The sequence below is a fragment of the Schistocerca americana genome, chromosome 9, assembly GCF_021461395.2.
Source record: "Schistocerca americana isolate TAMUIC-IGC-003095 chromosome 9, iqSchAmer2.1, whole genome shotgun sequence".
In the NCBI taxonomy this organism is placed as follows: domain Eukaryota; kingdom Metazoa; phylum Arthropoda; class Insecta; order Orthoptera; family Acrididae; genus Schistocerca; species Schistocerca americana.
In genome coordinates, this window is record NC_060127.1 from 185,198,222 (window position 1) to 185,212,224 (window position 14,003).

Sequence of the window (14,003 nt, forward strand, 5' to 3'; positions counted from 1 at the left end):
AGCTACCCAAGCACGACTCACGACCCGTCCTCACAGCTTTAATTCCGCCAGTACCTCGTCTCCTACCTTCCCAACTCAGTTGGAAGAGCACTTGCCCGCGAAAGGCAAAGGCCCGAGTTGGAGTCTCGGTCCGCCACACAGTTTTAATCTGCCAGGAAGTTTCATATCAGCGCACACTTCGCTGCAGAGTGAAAATCTCATTCTGGAAACGGAGATTATGTTGGAACATAGGGTTTTGAGGTGAAAGAATAGAGAATGGTGTATTGAAATCCTGAATGAAACGAACCTTCTTTCAGAAACATATGTGTTGCATTACTTATTGATCGCCTCTCGTCTATAACAACGCGATTTTCTTACTTTTGTTTCGTCTGATACCTCATAGCTATTGAACACACAATTCATTTTACAAAAGGCTGCTCTACCTTTCTGAATACGGCCTTTGATTTCTTGCAAAATATGGCATTGGTTGCTAATGTTAACTTGTTAAGTTGTTCAGTAAGTTTTACCATCAAAAAATAACCTAACAGGGGTAGTCGTAATTATCATCTCTAAAAAATCAAATCGAATACTTAACCTTTGTTCGTTTGCAGCTACATGGTTGCAGTCCTAGTAACCACTGGAATCGCATTGCTATAGTATCCCAGCAAAGCGCTAGAGTATCCACAACGAAATGACGCAGCCCTATCATAAAATGCGGTATCGTGGCATAATCAGTTTTTCCGTCTGAAGGGGAACAATGCAGCAACAATCCATGCTGAGTAACCGGCAGAGTATGGCGTGAGGATCCTATGTTCCCCAAGATCGATGTATTGCTTTTATTTTCTGACATTTGCCGTACAACTCATCGAATTTTCTACATAGCAGACTACGTATGACGCTAAATTAATGGAACTGCGTCCGAATTGGCCTCGGAAGACCCAACGGCGCCGACTGGCCGCCGTGTCACCCTCAGCCCAGAGGCGTCACCGGATGCGGATATGGAGGGGCATGTGGTCAGCACACCGCTCTCCCGGCCGTATGTCAGTTTACGAGACCGGAGCCGCTACTTCTCAATCAAGTAGTTTGCCTCGCTTGACAACAGCGCTCGGTAGACCGGATGATCACCCATCCAAATGCTAGCCCAGCCCGACAGCGCTTAACTCCGGTAATCTGACGGGAACCGGTGTTACCACTGAGGCATGACCGTTGGCAATTAATGCTACTACCGCTAGTTTAACCGAGTCCAGGATTTGCCCACCGATAATGCATTCTGAAATAGTGTGTGTGTGTGTGTGTGTGTGTGTGTGTGTGTGTGTGTGTGTGTGTGAGAGAGAGAGAGAGAGAGAGAGAGAGAGAGAGAGAGAACACAGAAAGCCCGCGAGTTTCACTGTTCACCATTACAATGAGAAACTTAGCAAGTTCGAATAGTGCGACATTTGCTCTGATACCGTCCCTAACATAAATACTGTTTTTTTTTTCTTCCTTCATTTATTTCTCTCACACACTTGATATATTAGCTACATATGAATGAAATACGCACTTTTATTTTTCGAGGTGTAATTTTATGAAATTTACTGTTCAGAGTATAGCTTAAAAGTGGTTGTTGTCAACTGTAGGAGTATACAACTGTATAATAACTATTTCGTGTTGAAATATTTCCTGCAAAAGAATATTCAGAATCAAACCTCACGAAACTCAAGCGCACTAACATTCAATATCACTAACAAAGATTTCTTTTCAGACTGACCTACCACACTTGAAAGCTCTATTTCTATACGACGTAAGCCGGCCGGTGTGGCCGAGCGGTTCTAGGCGCTTCAGTCTGGAACCGCGCGACCGCTACGGCCGTAGGTTCGAATCCTGCCTCGGGCATGGATGTGTGTGATGTCCTTAGGTTAGCTAGGTTTAAGTAGTTCTAAGTTCTATGGGACTGATGACCTCAGACGTTAAGTCCCATAGTGTTCAGAGCCATTTGAACCATTTTTTTATACGACGTGAACAACATCTTGTCTTGCCTGTAAATTTCGTAATTCATGGAATTTTGCTCTTAAAAATGTGGTGGGATAATCACTCAAATTTTAGAAGAAAGTCTTTCAAAAATATAATATTTCTGTGTTCTAGCCCTAAGTTGTGTGCTTCTACGAAAATATGTGAACGGGTTGGGAGGGGGGGGGGGGGGGGGAAGGAGCAGCATGAGAGGACACGTCGAAAAATGTACTATTCACACACACCTAGAGTTATAATTATTGGTTACAGCACCTACTTTCTCTGGAATTATATGTAATAGCTATGTAATTTTTTTAACCGTTGTAAACACCTTCCTTCGTCAGTCTTTAAATAGGCTCAGCTGAGCATTCATCGAGTGCTCGAAGAATGTTCTTCCCGTCCCATCAATTCAGATAGAAATTATATGAATCTTTGGTGTCCGTTCTTACTGCTTACAAGGGAACCTCCCCATCGCACCCCCCTCAGATTTAGTTATAAGTTTTCACAGTGGATAGGCCTTGAAAAACTGAACACAGATCAATCGAGAAAACAGGAAGAAGCTGTGTGGAACTATGAAAAAAATAAAATTATTGAAATTGAGTAGTCCATGAGCAAGATAGGGGACATCAAGGATCGTGTGAGCTCCGGAGTGCCGTGGTCCCGTGGTTAGCGTAAGCAGCTGCGGGGCGAGAGGTCCTTGGTTCAAGTCTTCCCTCGAGTGAAAAGTTTACTTTCCTTATTTTCGCAAAGTTATGCTCTGTCTGTTGGTTCATTGACGTCTCTGTTCACGGTAATCAGTTTAGTGACTGTGTTTTGCGACCGCACCGCAAATCCGTGCGATTAGTAGACGAAAGGACGTGCCTCTCCAATGGGAACCGAAAACATTCGATCCCAAGGTCATAGGTCAACCGATTCCTCCACAGGAAAACACGTCTGATATATTCTATACGACACTGGTGACGGCATGTGCGTCACGTGACACGAATATGTTGTCGACCCACCTAACTTGAACACTTGGCGAATGGGTAAAAAGATTCTTCTACCTTGCTCGATTTAGGTTTTCTTGTGGATGTGATAATCACTCCCAAAAAAGTGATGAAAACGTAAGAGTTTTTCGCATAAACTGCAACAAATGAATGCAACAGTTTCACAGTCGCACAGTTTTCCCTGTGCTCTGTCAAAACATATGTTTTTAACTTTTTCAAATTTTTCCGTGTGTATACCGTCAAATCCTGCATATGTCCAAGCAAATCTGAACATGTCCTGGAATTTTCGAGAGCGAAGTTGATTATGTGTGAGTGCCCGAACTTTGATAACTGTCTGAAAATAAAAAATTGAACTTTTGACTCGAGGGAGGACTTGAACCAAGGACCTCTCGTTCCGCAGCTGCTCACGCTAACCACGGGACCACGGCGCTCCTGAGCTCACATTATCCTTGATGTTACCTATCTTGCGCATGGACTACTCAGTTTGTATATTTTGCTTAGTTTTTTCATAGTTCCACACAACTTCTTCCTGTTTTCTCGATTGATCTGTGTTCAGTTTTCCAAGGCCGATCCACTGTGCCAACTTATAACTAAACCTGAGGTGGGTGCGATGGGGAGGTTCCCTTGTTAGTAGGTAAGTGCGGTAACCACTGCGCCATCCGGGTCACAGCGTTTCCGCGTCAGCACGCACTGTCTTGGCTCGCCTCAAGCCGATCGCCATCTGTCCGCAGTCCCTGTCCACTTCCCCACCGCTACTGTCGCAGGTTCGAATCCTGCCTCGGGCATGAATGTTTGTGATGTCCTTAGGTTAGTTAGGTTTAAGTAGTTCTAAGTTCTAGGGGACTAATGACCTCAGCAGTTGAGTCCCATAGTGCTCAGAGCCATTTGAACCATTTCCACTTCCCCCATATTCACTGCTCTGAGATTCCCACAGGAGGTAGGACGTATTTCCGCATCCGCACTGAAGAAGGTGGGTCCATTGCCCAGCCAGGCCTGTCAGTGCGGATGCACAAATACGGTTCCGCGTTATGTTCCAATGCAGCTGACGGCAGAGATCCCTCCCCTTTCCGTTCCTTGCTTCACCTCTCTGCGTTCAATTTACATAAATCACTAACTGCCACGCGTGTATTTGATACACTTTGCTGAAAGGATCACTCCAAAGGAATCCTTCGGTTAAAATTGGGGACACAAACATCAAACGAGCACGCATTACGCGCTATCTTGGGGTACACATAGATGAAAAATTGAATTTCCACGAACACATAAGGCTGACAACAGACAAAGCAGAAAAAATACTCCACAAACTGGTGAGGCTAAATTCAAAACAGTACGGACTACCTCTACCAGTCATACGTACATGCCACTGAGCGCTCTTCGAATCAGTACTCAGCTTTGCAGCTAGCACGTGGGCACATAGACTGAACGTGGTCACCAACAAAGCATCCGTCAGACGAGAGCAGGTAAGTGTCCTACTTAGGCTATCTGGAGCCTTCGGTACCACCTCAGCGGATGCACTGTGTGTGGTGCTCGGAATATGCCCCATAGATATCACGATCAAATACAGAGCTGCAAGGTACTGGTTAAAGGTGGGGAGACTAGATAAGGTACACACAATAACCGGTGTGCCCATAGAGACGATACGTCACCTTAAAAGTTGGCGTTTGGATACATGGCAAGGTGAGTGGGATGTAAGTGATAAGGGACGTAGACTGCACAACTTCCTCCCTGACATAAGGGAGCGGTTGAGAATGAGACATATCGATCCCAGCCGCGGTATGGTACATTTCTTAACCGGGCACGGACCTTATCCCACGCACTTAAACCGCGTGAGTCTGAGGCAGACCCTCCACCTACATGCACATGCGGGAAAGAAGGTTCCCCAGAACACACTGTCTTTTTCTGCGGGCAATACGCGAACAATAGACATACACCACACATAGATTACACAGATACAGACATAGATATATACACAGCAATAAGAGACGAAGAACAATGGGCACAATTAAACGCACTGACAAACAGTATTTCAAAAACAACACATGAAGAGTACATGTGGACACGACATCACAGACATGCCTATGTGGAGCGTAACAGAAATCTCCAGAGGTTGGACAGCGATACCCACAGTGACATCGAAAATAGTGACAATGAGGAGGAACAGGAAGAGGAAGCTGAGATGTGACAGTAAATAAGCAAATTTCTGGCAATCTAGCCAAGAAAACACCAAATGCTGTACATGGATGCGCACCTAAAGTAGTTAATACATAGGACTAGTAATAAATAGAATAATCAACATTATTTCTCTACTAATAACCATTTGTGTGTGTCCGTGTGTGTGTGTGTGTGTGTGTGTGTGTGTGACTGGCGGTCAACGGCTCGATGAAACCATTCCGAGGTATTCACCGTCAGTCACACTCGGTGATGGTACTAACAAATTTCTCATCTATCCTATCTTCTTTTTATATTCTTCTTAAAAACAACAAAATTTTATTTATATTTCAACCTCAAATTATTGTTATTTTGAATCATTCTTTGTAAATGTTGCAGATAAAACAAAAGGAAAGAAAACTGTAAAAAGATGAAAAACGAAAATTGTAAGATGTACGACCTGTTTTAAACATCAGGTAACAGGTCTATAATTTGGCAATAAATAAATAAAAAAATAATAAATGCACACGTCGCAGCTTTTGTGCAATTGCCTACCTACTTGGTGGTGATAATGGAACGGTCTGCCAGCTGATCATCATTGAAATGTGGTAATTTTCAATTCAAGCACGTATATTAACTTCGACGGTGTCGAGTTGATTACTTACTACTGCTTAAGCCGCTGGCATTTCATCTACTGGACACGAAATGAAGACGACATCCGAGATAGCTAAGGACAGTCACGAGCTACTCCGTTGTCCCGCGGCTGCCAACATCCCAGCATTTGTGCAGCAAGTACCTGCCAAAGGCGCGGCACTGGCGAGCTGCCACTAGCTTCCCACTAGGTGGCTCCTTCTGCTGCTTCATGCAAAGTTGTCAGCATGTGATGGTGAAAGGAGGCTGAAGATTTACCATCGTCTACATACCGACACGACTACCCCGGATCGGACCTAAATCAATCCGTCTAGCGTCGCGATATTTACGGTCTTTGCTTTCCTTACTATTTTTTTCTCCTCATCCAATCGTTTAGGAAGCTTAGATGAGTCCTCTATCTAATTTCGCAATGTCTGGGAGTACAACGAGCGCAGGCTGCAAGCTCCGCTCGTCAACTAAAACTCACTTTGTGTACCTCAGAATAGCAAAAATGTTCAAATGTGTGTGAAATCTTATGGCACTTAACTGCTAAGGTCATCAGTCCCTAAGCTTACACACTACTTAACCTAAATCATCGTAAGCACAACAAACACACACCCATGCCCGAGGGAGGACTCGAACCTCCGCCGGGATCAGCCGCACAGTCCATGACTGTAGCGCCTTAGACCACTCGGCTTCAGAATAGCCACGACTCCGCAGTACAGTTAAACTGAGCTTCCCTTTTCACCTGAGACTACAAAGAAAAGGCAGCTCGTTCTAGTATGAACTCTGTGAAACGACGCGTAAGAAATCCGTCCACCTATGCTGTGTAGTCCTCTCGTTCATGTCCCTTGTAGCAGTTAAATATTCAAATAGCCACTTTTAGCGCAATATACGTTAGGAACCTCAGTCGAAACAAGGCCCCGGGAGTAGACAACAATCCATTAGAACTACTCACAGCCTTGGGAGAGCAAGTCCTGACAAAACTGTACCATCTGGTGAGCAAGATGTATGAGACAGGCGAAATACCATCATAATTCAAGAAGAATATAGTAATTCCAATTCCAAAGAAAGCAGGTGCTGACAGATGTGAAAATTACCGAACTATCATTTTAATAAGTCACAGCTGCAAAATACTAACGCGAATTCTTTACAGACGAATGGAAAAACTAGTAGAAGCCGACCTCGGGGAAGATCAGTTTGGATTCCATAGAAATATTGGAACACGTGAGGCAATACTGACAACTTATCTTAGAAGAAAGATTAAGGAAAGGCAAACCTACGTTTCTAGCATTTGTAGACTTACAGGAAGCTTTTGACAATGTCGACTGGAATACTCTCTTTCAAATTCTGAAGGTGGCAGGGCTAAAATACAGGGAGCGAAGGGCTATTTACAATTTGTACAGAAACCAGATGGCAGTTATAAGACTCGAGGGGCATGAAAGGGAAGCAGTGGTTGGGAAGGGAGTGAGACAGGGTTGTAGCCTCCCCCGATGTTATTCAATCTGTATATTGAGCAAGCAGTAAAGGAAACAAAAGAAAAGTTCGGAGAAGGTATTTAAACCCATGGAGAAGAAATAATAACATTGAGGTTCGCCGATGACATTGTAATTCTGTCAGAGCTGAAAAATACTTGGAAGAGCAGTTGAACGGAATGGACACTGTCTTGAAAGCAGGATATAAGATGAACATCAACAAAAGCAAAACGAGGATAATGGAACGTAGTCGAATTAAATCTGGTGATGCTGAGGGAATTAGATTAGGAAATGAGACACTTAAAGTAGTAAAGGAGTTTTGCTATTTGGGGAACAAAATAACTGACGATGGTCGAAGTAGAGAGGATATAAAATGTATACTGGCAATGGCAAGGAAAGCGTTTCTGAAGAAGAGAAATTTGTTAACGTCGAGTATAGATTTGAGTGTCAGGAAGTCGTTTCTCAAAGTATTTGTATGGAGTGTAGCCATGTATGGAAGTGAAACGTGCACGATAAATAGTTTGGACAAGAAGAGAATAGAAGCTTTCGAAATGTGGTGGTACAGAACAATGCTGAAGATTAGATGGGTAGATCACATAGCTAATGAGGAGGTATTGAATAGGATTGGGGAAAAGAGGAGTTTGTAGCACAACTTGACTAGAAGAAGTGATCGGTTGGTAGGACATGTTCTGAGGCATTAAGGGATCACCAATTTGGTACTGGAGGGCAGCGTGGAGGGAAAAAATCGTAGAGGGAGACCAAGAGATGAATACACTAAGCAGATTCAGAAGGATGTAGGTTGCAGTAGGTACTGGGAGATGAAAAAGCTTGCACAGGATAGAGTAGCATCGAGAGCTGCATCAAACCAGTCTCTGGACTGAAGACCACAACAACAACAACGTTAGGAACAATCTAAGAGTCATTACCGCTTCCTTACTCATTTAAAACACTATACAATAAACTAAATGGAATATGAATACCATTGAGAAAGTACAAATTCTTCTGATGTCGCACGAAATTTGGTAGTGATTTTTGTTCGACGCAAAGTAAGTCGGCGTTTGGACGAAATCCTAGTGTAAACTCTGTTTTCAGTAACATATGGAACTGTGTGCTTTCTACGGAAAAACTGTGTCTCATTTTACAGTGGTTATCAATAATGACATCCGAACTGTTATTTAACGTAGATTTGCTACCCACGCATCCAATTGCAGCCACAGAATGAGAACTTTTCCAGAGGCACTCCTTTATCAATATTTGATACAGAGAGAAGCAGCTGTTTTGGACCTGAATGTCGTCTTATACGTGTCTACAACTGCTCCGCTAGATATGCTCTCACGCAGCGGTCGGTTCCTCACGCCACCATCCTCCTTACAACGAAGTATTAGGGCGCGACCAATATCGCTGGCTGCCTGTCGAATGTGGGAATCGCCTCCCTGTGGGCTGCATTAGCGTACTGTGTCACTGCTACCGATAGCAACTTATGCAGCTTACACATAACATTCAAATACAATGAGGGAAATGGCAAATACATGGGATCTGAAATAATAGGAACCTCACGAGCGGAATGACAGTAATGCACCCTTCATTGTAGCAGCTGCAACCAATGTAAAAACTGCACCAGACACTTGTTGTTTTACATAGTCGTCGCTGGCTGCAGCGCCGTATTCTGCCTGTTCACATATCTCTTTATTTAAATACGCATGCTGTACTAGCTTCTTTGGCGCATCTGTGTACAATAAACATGCTGATAGCAGAGTTTTAATGCTGGTGTGAGCTACTTCACTTATAACGTCAAATTTAAACGCAGGTACTGTTAAGGAAACTATAGAGGTGAAATGAATGAAACTGGCTTATTCGCAGCTACCTGTATGGATGATTTGGATTGTATTTGTGACGTTTGCAGATGATGCTTTTGTTAACCGTCTCGTAAAGCCATCAGAAGATACAAAATGACTAAGATAAAATAGCAGAATGGTGCGAAACCTGGCAATTGCTTCAAAACAACAAAAAGTGTGGGGTCATCCACACGCGTTCTAAAAGGAGTCCGTTAAACTTCGGTTAGACGATAAACCACACAAATTTAAAGAGTGTCTAGGAATTACAATTACGAGCAATTTAAATTGGAAAGTACAGACAAATAATGTTTTTAGAAAGGCGAATCAAATACTGCGTTTTATTGGCAGAACACTTAAAGATGCAACAAACACACTAAACAGACAGCCTACACTGCGCTTGTCCGACCTCTTCTGGAGTACCGCTGCACGTTATGAAATCCTTACCAAGTAAGACTGGCGGAGGACATCGAAACAGTTCAAAGAAGGGCATCTTGTTTTGTATTATCGTGAGATACGGTAGACTGTTATGCATATGATTCGCGAGTTAGGGTGGCAATCATAAAACTAGGGCGTTTCTCGTTGCGCCGAGATCTTTTCACGAAATATCAATCAGCGACTTTCTCCTCCGCATACGGAAATATTCTGTTGACCCCCACTTACATACGGATCAATGACTGTAAGGGAAATCAGAGTTCGCACTGAAGGATTTAGGTAATTATTTGTCATAGTACTACTCGAGAGTGGAATAGCACAGAAATAATACGAAAGTGCTTCGATCACCCTCAGCGAAGTACTCATGAGCGATTTGCACAGTGGTGATGTAGAGGCAGATCTAGTGGAGGTGTGTGACAAACGGTTGACTGCATGGTTTGGGACGATAGACAAAATGTAACCAGCCGTCATTCTCTGAAGTTTTTCCATGACCTCCGTCACTCGCAACTTCTACGGATCCCACAACGCGCAGCAGTACCCCAGAAGACGACGACGGACAAGCTTAGGGTAGGCAATCTGTCTAACAGATTTGTAGCAGGATGTACGTGACCAGCAAACAAAACGCTGTCTGTGGTTCACCTTACCCACAATATTTTCTATGTGATGGTTCTAATTTAAGTTGTTCGTAATTGTAATCTCTAAGCGTTTAACTGAATCGACTACCTTTAAATTTGTGCGATTCATCGGATAACCAAAATTTAAAGGTATTTTTTTAGCACTCGTTTGCAGGGCCTTGCCAGTTTTAATTGCTCAGTTTTTGCACCATGCAATTATCTTCTCTGAAGCATTTTGTAATTCGTTTTGATGTTCTGATGATTTTACTAGATGGTGTTACCTGAAAATAATCGAAGAGGGCTGCTCATATTGTTTCCTACACGTTTTATATAGATTAGGAACAGCAGGCGGCCCATAACACTGTGGAACCCAAGATATAACTTCGGTCTCACTAGGTAACTTCCCATCAGTGACTTTCCTGACTGCAAATCACGAAACCAATAACGTAACTCAGGAGGTATTCCTTAAGCACGCATTCTTATTAGAAGCCGCTAGTGATGGTGTCAATAGTCTTCTGGCCGGCCCGTGTGGCCGAGCGGTTCTAGGCATTACAGTTTGGAACCGCGCGACCGCTACGGTCGCAGGTTGGAATCCTGCCTCGGGCATGGATGTGTGTGATGTCCCTAGGTTAGTTAGGTTTAAGTACTTCTAAGTCCTAGGGGACTGATGACCTCAGAAGTTAAGTCCCATAGTGCTCAGAGCCATTTGCACCATCTGCTACATATCTGTATTAACGATACGAGTCTATAATTCAGCGGAATACTTGAATTTCCTTTTTTCTGTATTGGTGTGACCTGTGCGGCTTTTCACTCTGCAGCAATGGAGCTTCACAGACTTTTACCGCGCTTTCTACGATACTTAGTTTTCTTCGTGACTTTCATTTGATAATCATACTGTCATCTCTAATATTATTCGATAACAAGTATTTTTCATGGGCAGAATGGCGTCCAAGTGAAACACTGCCCGTTCAATCTACACGGAACAGCATAAATTCGCAAATTTTTCATCTCTCTCTCTCTCTCTCTCTCTCTCTCTCTCTCTCTCTCGCTCTCTCTCTCACACACACACACACACACACACACACACACAGACATCGCTGACCAAGTACGGTGTCCGCTGCACGTTTCCGTCGCTGGAAGCTAGCACAATTAGTTTAATTCTCCTTCCTCTTGCTCTCTGCGCTCGCCGTATGACGAGTACACCCTCCCAGTTCTGTGCAGAATGTAGGTGTTATTCAAGTCGGCTTGGCTCCATGCAGGGCTCCATATAATCGACACACTCAATGCAAGCTGCCAGCCTGTCGTTTGCTGTAAACTGCAGTTCAGCTTTTATGGTCGTTACCCGTCGTTTCACTCCGCGCAGAGAGTAGGAACTTCTGTTTCGTAACTTAGGTTGCGATTATACGAACGGGCATTGGAAAGCAATTGAGTTTCTGCGCATACTGAAGCTTACTCTCTAGCCTTTCGCCACGTTTAAAGTGGACTGCCAGCGACTGAATCAAGTGGCAATTTTCTCGACGTGAGAACGATTTTCCAACCACGGTGTTTCACTCTGGGAAGTACCAGATGCGTGGAGTTTTGTAGTCGCGGAATAGCGTCTCGTGTAGCTGAGGTTCGCGGTTCGAACACCACAAAGGTTAATGGCTGTGGTATTTTAAAGGCGCCGTTGTAGTACGTCTTCTATCCACGTGGAACGCATGTAGATAGGAAAAAGAACCGTGACAACAGATTACTTGGCCTACATGTGATACATGTCGTCGTCTTTAAGTCTCTCTTCCAAATCGCAATTAATCAAGTAAGATGGGAGACACACCGTATTTTGGGTCATCTGTCTTCTGGCTGGTTTGACGCAGCCTGCCACAAATTTCCCTCCTGTGCCAACCTTTCCATCTCAGTGTAGCAACTGCAACCTACGTCCTCAATTATTTGCTGCGTGTATTCCAGTTTCTGCCTCCCTCTAGAGTTTTTGCTACTGTAATAAAAGTCTTACTTAGACCATATGCGTTCTCACATTTTTCATCCATCAAAAGAGTCCATTGTCACAATTTGGTTTTTCCTACAAATCTGATTGCGAAGATTGTACATAGTTCTCATGTTTTAAATTACTACTATTAAATAATAAATAAACTGCATTTATTACTCAAGACTTTTTGTTTCCGATTACATTTCTGACGTTTTTCTGCCCATAGGTGTTCGATATCAGCACACTCCACTTTCACTGACACTGAATATATTTCTGTTTTCATGTTGCGAAGATCCAATACATCTCGTGCACTCTGTTACGCAGTTGCAGTATGCGACCGTTTCTTGTGGCTGTGGATGCGTCTGCTATTCCTGTGTGTATTTGTTTATATTTTTCAACTGTTATAATATACAAGAGGAATGGTCAGTGTTCGAGGATATGGCAGAAACGATCATTCGAAGAAAAATCGTCCATCTTCAACTTTTGTACTTCTGCCTTTCTCAGTTGCGTGTATTATTACGGTATATTGATAAAAAACCGCACACTGGAATTTATAAGAACAACACCGAAAATGCAACAGGAGCGTAATATGCAGGAAATCGTCCACGCAACCTGTAAGTACAGTTCAAAATATTACTACTTAATAGGAAATACCAACCATCCGAACTGTTTATAACCTATAGCTACAGTGATCAAAATGTAAATTAAATAGCAAACATATGTACATATTCCAGGCCAGTGATGATGCATTGCAAAAAATAAAGGTGAAACGCGATGGCACTAAAACTGAGTTTTATTCAGTTGCTGTCAGACGGTCCATAAGTAAAAATTATCAATATACCGTAAAAATTGTTCAGTAAACACGGGCTCCAAAATGAAGTTAAGAGCTATGCGCACTACTTAAAGTTCGATATTTTGAGAGGTGGCAGTATGGATCAAAACAAGAAAGCAACGTCCACCAACATGGGCTCTGAAGTGCCTGCCTTAAGACAAATGACCACTTTTTCTCCTTCGCTACAGTGTAACACATCTCTTCCACTGAACAAGTGCTCATAGCTTTTAAGGTATGCGTTTTTGAGCCCATGTTTACTAGATGTTTTTGTTTGGAAATATCGTTACTGTTGAAAATTAACCATTTCCTTATTTCTGTTGTTGTTGTCGTCGTCTTCAGTCCGAAGACTGGTTTCATGGAGCAATCCATGCTACTCTCCTGCGAAAGCATCATCATCTCCAAATAACTACTGCAAATTACATCCATCACAATCGGCTTACTGTATCCAGCTGTTGGTCTCCCTCTACGATTTTACTCCCCCCCCCCCTCCCCCCTACCCGGCTCGCACACTCAACTCACACACACAATTCCCTTCGATATTAAATCGGTGATCCGTAATGTCTCAGAACGTTTCCTATGAACCGATCCCTTCTTTTAGTCAAGTTGTGCCACAAATGTCTTACCTCCCCCATTCTATTCACTGCCTTTTCATTAGCTGCGCGATCCATCTATCTAATCTTCAGCAATACCAAATCACAAAAGCCTCTATTCTCTTCTTGTCTGAACTGTTTGCCGACCATATTCCACTTCCATACATGGCTACACTCCAGAAAAATTCCTTCAGAAAATAATTCCTAATACTTAAATCATATTCGATGTTAGCAAATTTCTCTTCTTCAGAAACGCTTTGTGGCGACAGCCACTTCCGTAATTTCTGTTCAAGGCAAATAGATCAAATTTTCTACCATAAGACTACGATCATAAGATGATGTTCTCGGGGAACCCTGAAACTTTTTTCTCCGTCATGACCTGTTATCAACACTGACGTACTGAACACATGACAAGGGTTTCCGGTGTCATAGCAACGGTTCTGAGGTCACCCAACTACGTTTTTACTTCGTGATACGCTGTCACTCTATAACGGTATAGCATAGCCTCCCGAAAAAAGAGTAGGGCCCATAAA

The 14,003-nt window shown here is 43.2% G+C and overlaps 1 pseudogene; it reads right to left on the bottom strand.

The window, feature by feature from the left end:
- Window positions 1-1,072: 1,072 nt before the first annotated feature.
- LOC124551411 lies at window positions 1,073-1,190 on the bottom strand (annotated as a pseudogene).
- Between the last annotated feature and the right edge of the window lie 12,813 nt (window positions 1,191-14,003).